Source organism: Geospiza fortis, unplaced genomic scaffold (genome assembly GCF_000277835.1).
Source record: "Geospiza fortis unplaced genomic scaffold, GeoFor_1.0 scaffold53, whole genome shotgun sequence".
Lineage (NCBI taxonomy): Eukaryota > Metazoa > Chordata > Aves > Passeriformes > Thraupidae > Geospiza > Geospiza fortis.
In genome coordinates this window covers 11,109,666-11,116,697 of record NW_005054305.1, presented here as the reverse complement: position 1 = coordinate 11,116,697, position 7,032 = coordinate 11,109,666, and positions in this window count along the sequence as shown.

The following is a 7,032-nucleotide window of genomic DNA, read 5'->3' as shown; positions in this document are numbered from 1 at the left end:
AAGAGTTGCAGCGTGTTGCAAGCGAAGCCACGCTGGTGAAACAGTATCAAACAGTACGGGCATGGAGGGGTGGGGGGGGCACCGGGTCTCGCTGTTGCGGATCACGAGCTCTGTGGTTAGGGATGCAGGTTATTGTGCAGCGCAAATTCCGCCTACGGTTAAGGTGCAGAGATTAGGAACGCCGTTGTTTTGGTAGTTATCCGTCCTGCCAAGTTGTCCTTCCTGCCGTCAGTTGTGGGGAGAGCCAGGGGCGGGAGCAGCGACTGAGAATTCGAGGCTTAGGAACATAGCGCTGCAATAACCGAGTGTTTAGCGCTCGTGGCTGTGGGACAGCTGATAAGCATAACTGTGTCAATACTGTGGATCACTGCCTACCTGAGCAAAATGAGTTTACTTTGCTTTCTGAGGTGTACACCCCTTCCTGCTCTCCTTCACTCCTGAAGTCTGTGTCTATCTCTTAAGGTCGCACCCTAACCTTTGAACTATATTTTGAGGATTTTTGGAGTTTGTTGGCATTGTTTCTGCTTTCACTTCAATCAATAGGAACTTCTGTCTTTTGGTGTTACTTTTTTTTTTTTCATGGCCATTTGAAATGGATAGAAACCCCTAAATTCGGATCTCAGAAGTGGTGATTGTGTGCTTCTGCTGAAGCGGTTGAGAAAAAAAGTAACTAAGTCCAGTTTTTGGTTATTGAGTTACTATTCAATTTTCAATAGCTGTTTTGAAAGTTCCACGGAAAAATGTGTAGTTTTTTGTTTTTTGGCTTTTTTGGGTTGTTTATTTATTTTTGGTGGGGTTTTAAACTGTTGTAAAGAGCTTATTGAATATGAAATCTAGAGGAAACAATAAATTCTTCAGTTTGAAATAAACTTGAGATGTGACTAATCTTCCTCTGCAGAAAGATTATGCAGGTTCTGTTTTGAAGATTTCCTGGATTGTCTGTTGGTGACAAGGCACCTTCACAGGCCCAGTGTTAAAGGAAGAAAAAGTATTGACCCCTGCTCTCTTGCATTATTCAGTGCCCTTAGAGATCTTGGCTTTACAGCTTAGCTGGCATGAAACCTCTATGCTTTCTCCCCTTTCACAGATCAAGGGACTTCATTAATCTAGATGTAAGAGTTGCCTGTGCTTCTAGAGAAGGCTGTGGGTTCTGTCTGGGCTTGAAGAACACAGTGGACTGTGTTTTGCTTGCTCTGTGGTCACATGTAAACTTGCTCTGGAGCCTGGTATTCCTAGCATGGACAGTCTGACTTGTGTCTTCCTGGCAGAGGGTGTTAACTTTGAACATCTACTTTTAAAAAACTTTGCTATTCCCTTTTATTTTTCTCACAGGTGATGTGTGCTGCTAGTCTTTAAGAATAGATAGTACTTTTGAAAGTGCAGATGTGTTCTCAAAGGCAGTATAAAACTGAAAATGTGTGCATAGGTCTGTGGAACTGGAAAATACCAGGCATACGTCTTTTCTTTTTCCCAACTCCTCCTTAGATTGACTGAGCTTGAGCACTGAGGTTATCTAGGATGAGTGTACTTGACAAATTTTTCAGGTGATCTGGAGTTATTCAGTCTGACAGATCAGCTGTAGGACATTAAGTATTCTAAGAACATGATGGGGATAATAACAGCTTACCTCATGTGGTGTTTAAAACATACTAAGCTGTATATACACTGATAAGACATTTTGTCTCTTGAAGTCTGTGATGAAAAATGTATTCATAAACATTTGCCCAAACTAAAATAAAAGCTTTATTTTACTACTATGTAGATACTATGTGTGCTTCTCAGGTGTGAAGGCAAGGTATCATCTCAATCTACTAATCCTTCAAGTGTAACTTCAGAGCAACCCATCTAAAACTGCAGCTCTTTCATGGAACAGAGCTGCTGAGTCTTGGTGTGAATATAAGGATTATAGAGGATTTTCTGAGGCAGTATAAATTGCATCATGTAAGAAATATCTTCTTTGTATCTGTAATCTTATCCCCCTTGTACAGAGTGACACTCCAGCATAAAAGATGCTGCTGAAGTCAACTAAACCTCCTCTTCTCTCCTTGCTAGAGAAGATGATGCTAATAAAAGCTGTCAAACAAAAACTGCAATAATTCCAAGAGTAAGCTTATGCAAAATGCTGATTTTCTCACATCCTGAAGTTCTTGAGCTTAACAAGAGAACCTCAATGTTTAAATTGTTGCAAAATGCTGCATCCAGGAAGAGGATGAACAAGCACAAAAACTAGGTCCTGAAGTATGCCTGTAAAGCAAAGAAAATGGAGTTGTTAAGTCTGGACAAGAGAAGGCTCCTGTGAGATGTTACAGAGCCTTTCAGTATCTGAAGGGGGCTGTAGGAGACCTTGTGTTGACAGGACAAGGAAGAATGGTTTTCAGCTGGAAGAGAGTAGGTTTAGATTGGACATTAGGACAAAATTCTTTACTGTGGGAGTGGTGAGGCACTGGACCATGTTGCCCAGAGAAGTTGTGGATGACTGCTCCCTGGAAGTGTTCAAGGTCAGGCAGGATAAAGCCTTGAGCAACCTGGTTTAGTGGAAGGTGTCCCAACCCATGGCAGGGAGGTTGGAGTGAGATCTGGAAGGTACCTTCCAGCCCAAACCATTCTATTGTGGCTTTCCAATATTTCAAAATAACCAAGGGGAATAGTCATTCAACTGAAATAAACTTAAGTCAGTGAACAGCGTTTTATTTCTTGTTGTTTTGTGCTGCTGGACATAAAAAGGGAAACATGCAAACAGTTTTTCTGAAGCAGACTTGAATCTCTTAAAATATGGTTATTAAGAGAAGATAGAAGAGTTAGGCTTCTCACATGCAGAAGCTGAAATAAATCTGGAAGCAGCCTTATCATACTAAGAGGTGGGATTTATAAAAAGCTCTTTCAAAATATGAATCCCACAGAAAGCATTTGCCTTTGTTGTCTTGAGTAAAGGTATTGTCTCTACAGAGGAACTCCACTGCTGACATCAACTGTTCTGTTTGATATAAATAGATGCATTTGCATCAATTCAGACTTCTCAAGGCTGTGTTAGGTAAGACCTAGGTAGGAGGGGCTCAATTGTGTTTTAACACTGTGTAGATTTCGTTTAGATTTAATGGTGGTGTTTTTATATCCCTCAGAAATAGACCTGAGAAAGATAAGGAGCAAGTCACTTACTGCTACCTTGGGTATTACCCAGTGTTGTGTGATTGCATTCAACATCCAGCAGTAAATATTTGCATGTGTACTCCATGAAGCATCTTTGTACAGTTGATTTTAAAATATACTTAATGCTAAAACGTATGTATCGCTTTCTCTTGGTGAAGCTCTCAACTGCAGTTACAGGCTTGAGGTGTTACCACTCCTGCATTACCAATATGTTGTCCTCATTCATATGTCATGCCAAGAAAGAGTTAAAGCTGTGATCCAGCTGTAGTCATCCCCTCTGATGCTTTCATTTTTTATTTATTTTGTTTATCTTTTCTGGGTTACTTCTTTCCAGGCTGGTTCTCCATGCAGCCTTTTTTATTCGTGTGCTGGCACAGTGGTGGTGTGAGAAGGACTGGGGTGGGAATTAGGTGAGGAGATTAAGGAGATACTTGACCCAGCCCTGCTCCTGGGGTGGGAGTGGACTGGGGAGGCATTCTTTTCAAATTCAATGTTGGTATGCTCTGCTCGGAAGAGCTTCTGTGAAGAAATGATCTCATGACAGCAGGGTTTCAGCAGCATTACCTGCTAAAAGATCCCTCTCAGTATCATGCCTTAGGGTCTTACTCTTTTAATGTGGCCTGTCCAGAGATCAATGTCAGGATCTTGATAACTGATTGTATCCCAAGTGAAAATTTAAAATAAAAGTTATTTAAAAGAAAGGTTATTTGGGAATACCCTGGTTCACTTCCCACTACAGCCCATCTCCAGCACATCTTCTCTATATGAAGGAGCAGCCCTGCTTGATCACAAAGGGAGGAATGATTGACAGACTGTTCCTTAAACTTGCACTTTGACCAGATTACCTCTTATCCTCTGACTGAAAAAGCCAATTTTAAAGTGACCCACACAATTCTGCTATTTCACTGCTGTGCTATACTAGAGTTATTTTCACAGGATGCGGACTTCAGTCTTACTGGTCAGATTGTATTCTGCCCTACATTTTCATTTTGAGCTGTTTTGGCTTCTTTCTGTTCTGAAGTTGCACCAGCTATATCTCTTGTTTTCTAGTGTAAATACTGAATAGAGTTTCATCTTGTTTGCTCCCTTTTTTTTATATTGTGACTGAGGTGAAAATGAAGTCTTCTTCTGTCCCAGTCTTTTTCTTTGAGCATCTTTTTTTGAGTCTTGTCACTATTCTAAATCCAAATGTTCTTATGTCTCTTTCCCAGTTAAGACTGATGATAAATACCACATTTCAAGCTTATGCATGCTAATGCTGCAATCAGCGCTTGAAATGAAACTTTAAGAACATGTCACTTTTACTTTGATTTTCTTCTAAATTAATCTGACTTTTGAAGATTAATGACTCCAAGCATTCCTTTTTTATCAGGCTGTCTGAAGAACTGTCTAGGTTTCAACTCACTGTTTACAGGCTTCTGATCACAGTGCCAACTACCCTAACTAAAAAGCTGGAATTTCATCTGAGATGGCAAGCTCTGTAACTGGTACTGATTCTCTGTGAAAGACAGGTGTATTAAAGAAGTAGGTTTAAAAAAGGAAATACTACTTAAACTTCAGAGGTAGTGAGTAGGTTCAGTAATTTGTCTTTTCATGTTGTGAGAAGAGCCTCCTCAGGTCTTAGGGTTTTTAATAAAGTTCATGTTCTTCTGACCCAGATGATCTTTGCAGAACCCACTGTCAGTGGGTTTCTAAATAAAAAAAGAAGTGTGAATGTTGATCTGAAATCTCAGTAATAGGTGTTGTCTGGAGATGATGCATCTCCTAACATAGGTTCCAAATGGTGCCAGATGACTTATGCCCACTCTCTCTGCATAAAAATGAAGTTAGACTGTAACTTCATGCTAATTGAGCTCTGTGATTATCTTTTCAGATGCAATTACAAATAGTTTATTTGGCTTGTTTGTACACTGCGGGTGTTTAATCTATCATCTGAGCATCTGGAGAGCTGAATTTCTTAGTGCAGCCACTCACAAACAGTGGACATATTTTGGGTATTATCTATTTTATTGGTAGATTTCTAATCTGTCCTTATTTGGATGTTTTCTTAAAATGAAGTTCTACAACTCTTGTGACAAGCAAGTAATCTCTTTCTCTTTGCTAGACTTGGGTCTGTATAGAACTGTAATGGAGAATTTTGCCATCTACTGAAACCGCTTGTGTGAGCTAATGAGCAAGTGGCTTTATTTTCCTGGTCTAAAATTCCAGATCTTTCTGCCGATTACCGGTGGAAACAGTGAATCCTGTGATCCGTGCTGATTCCCTCAATTCCGCTTTTGTTGTTTTCACCAAACTCTATTCATTGTAAGTCTGTAGAAGCAGAGTTGTCATTGAGTCTGTCTTTATCATTTATTAAATCCTGCTTGCTTCAGTCTGCTTCCTGCTGGCTTAATGGCCAAAGTCGCCTAATGATTTTTGATAAGCACTAATTGAGCTTCTTGACATTTAGACTTGTTCAGATTCTTCTTTGTATATTCTGTCATCTTGTTCCTGCATTAAGTAACTTCTTGTTGCTAAAATAAACAAAGTTGTAGTTGATGATAGAGGAAAACCTCTGCTTTGACTTAGGTGCCTTGAAAAAGGCATGTGTCCATTTTCAGTATTGTGGTATAATTACAGAAATACTTGTTGTTTTCTGATCCAATCAATGGCAACATGAGACCAGTGGGTTTTATGCCTCTGATTATTTTACACATTTGTATGATTTTATACCTTACACATTTATATACAAATATGCTTAGTTTTAAACTTAATTTAAAGTTAGGACTTTAAACTTACAGTTTCTAAACTTAATTATTTTTTAATAAGTTGGAGGGTTTTTTTGGTTTTTTTTAGAAAACCATATGATTCTACAAGGCCTTCTTTCCATTAATAACAAAATCTGCCTTGCTAAAACTATGTGAATTGAACCTTGTCAAGAGAAATATTTTTGAGAGGCATGAAGATCACCTGTAAAAGCTTATTTTTCCTTTCTATTATGTTGTGGTAATCTAAGGAGGAAAAGAACCTTTTCAAAAGCAAGCACCTGGGTTTAAAAATGTCAGTGCATTGAATAAAATCAGGGTTGGCTTTTTTTTTTTACTACACTGGTAAGGCTACTATTCAAAGTTTTTAAAGCTTAAAGGCATTTTAAATTTACAAAAAGAAGTGGTACTTTGATTTCCCAGTTTGCATTCTTTTCAGAGTTAATTAACCCAAGCTTTCAAGAAGCAGTTTTCATTCACCACCCCCAAATTTGAAAGTTGGACTGAAGGGATCATGAATGGTCCTGGATGCAGGTGAGCTAATTCTTGGTGTGATCTTGGTGTGAAAGCACACTCCTCTCTGTAACAGATTCTGGAGCCTTGTTTTGTGACCAGGGTAGGTTAGATATTTTCCTCAGATACTGGAAATAATGGTGCTTTGAGTGCTTTTTGCTCTCCCGGAGAGTGCTCTCCTGTTGAGCATATTGTCCTGACTTGTCTAGTGGGTGTTTACATTCAGAGGTTTTCTCATCTGATTCCTTCACAGCATTTGTATTTGTGTATGTACAAATGCTGTGAGAAGCTGAGACAGCTTTCACCTCTGATACATTTGAGGAGAAAAACAGAGAAGCAGAGCCAATGGAGGCAGAACAGTCAGTCAGTGTAGTGCTGTGAGTATAGGGTTGCACTTTGGTGCAGTGCAACAGCAGTGGTTGAAGGGGTCTCTAAATAGGGGAAATCCCAAAGGCTGCAGGTTGAACCCCTCTCCTTGGAGTTGGGACATCTCTGAAGCACAGTCACATAAGAGCAAATCAATTACAGTCCCATGCAGCTACCTGGTAGATCAGTATAACTTCCAAGATGTGTAGTTGTGGGTATTGTGGAGTCATAAAACAATTTGTGTCAGAAGGACCTTAGAGAT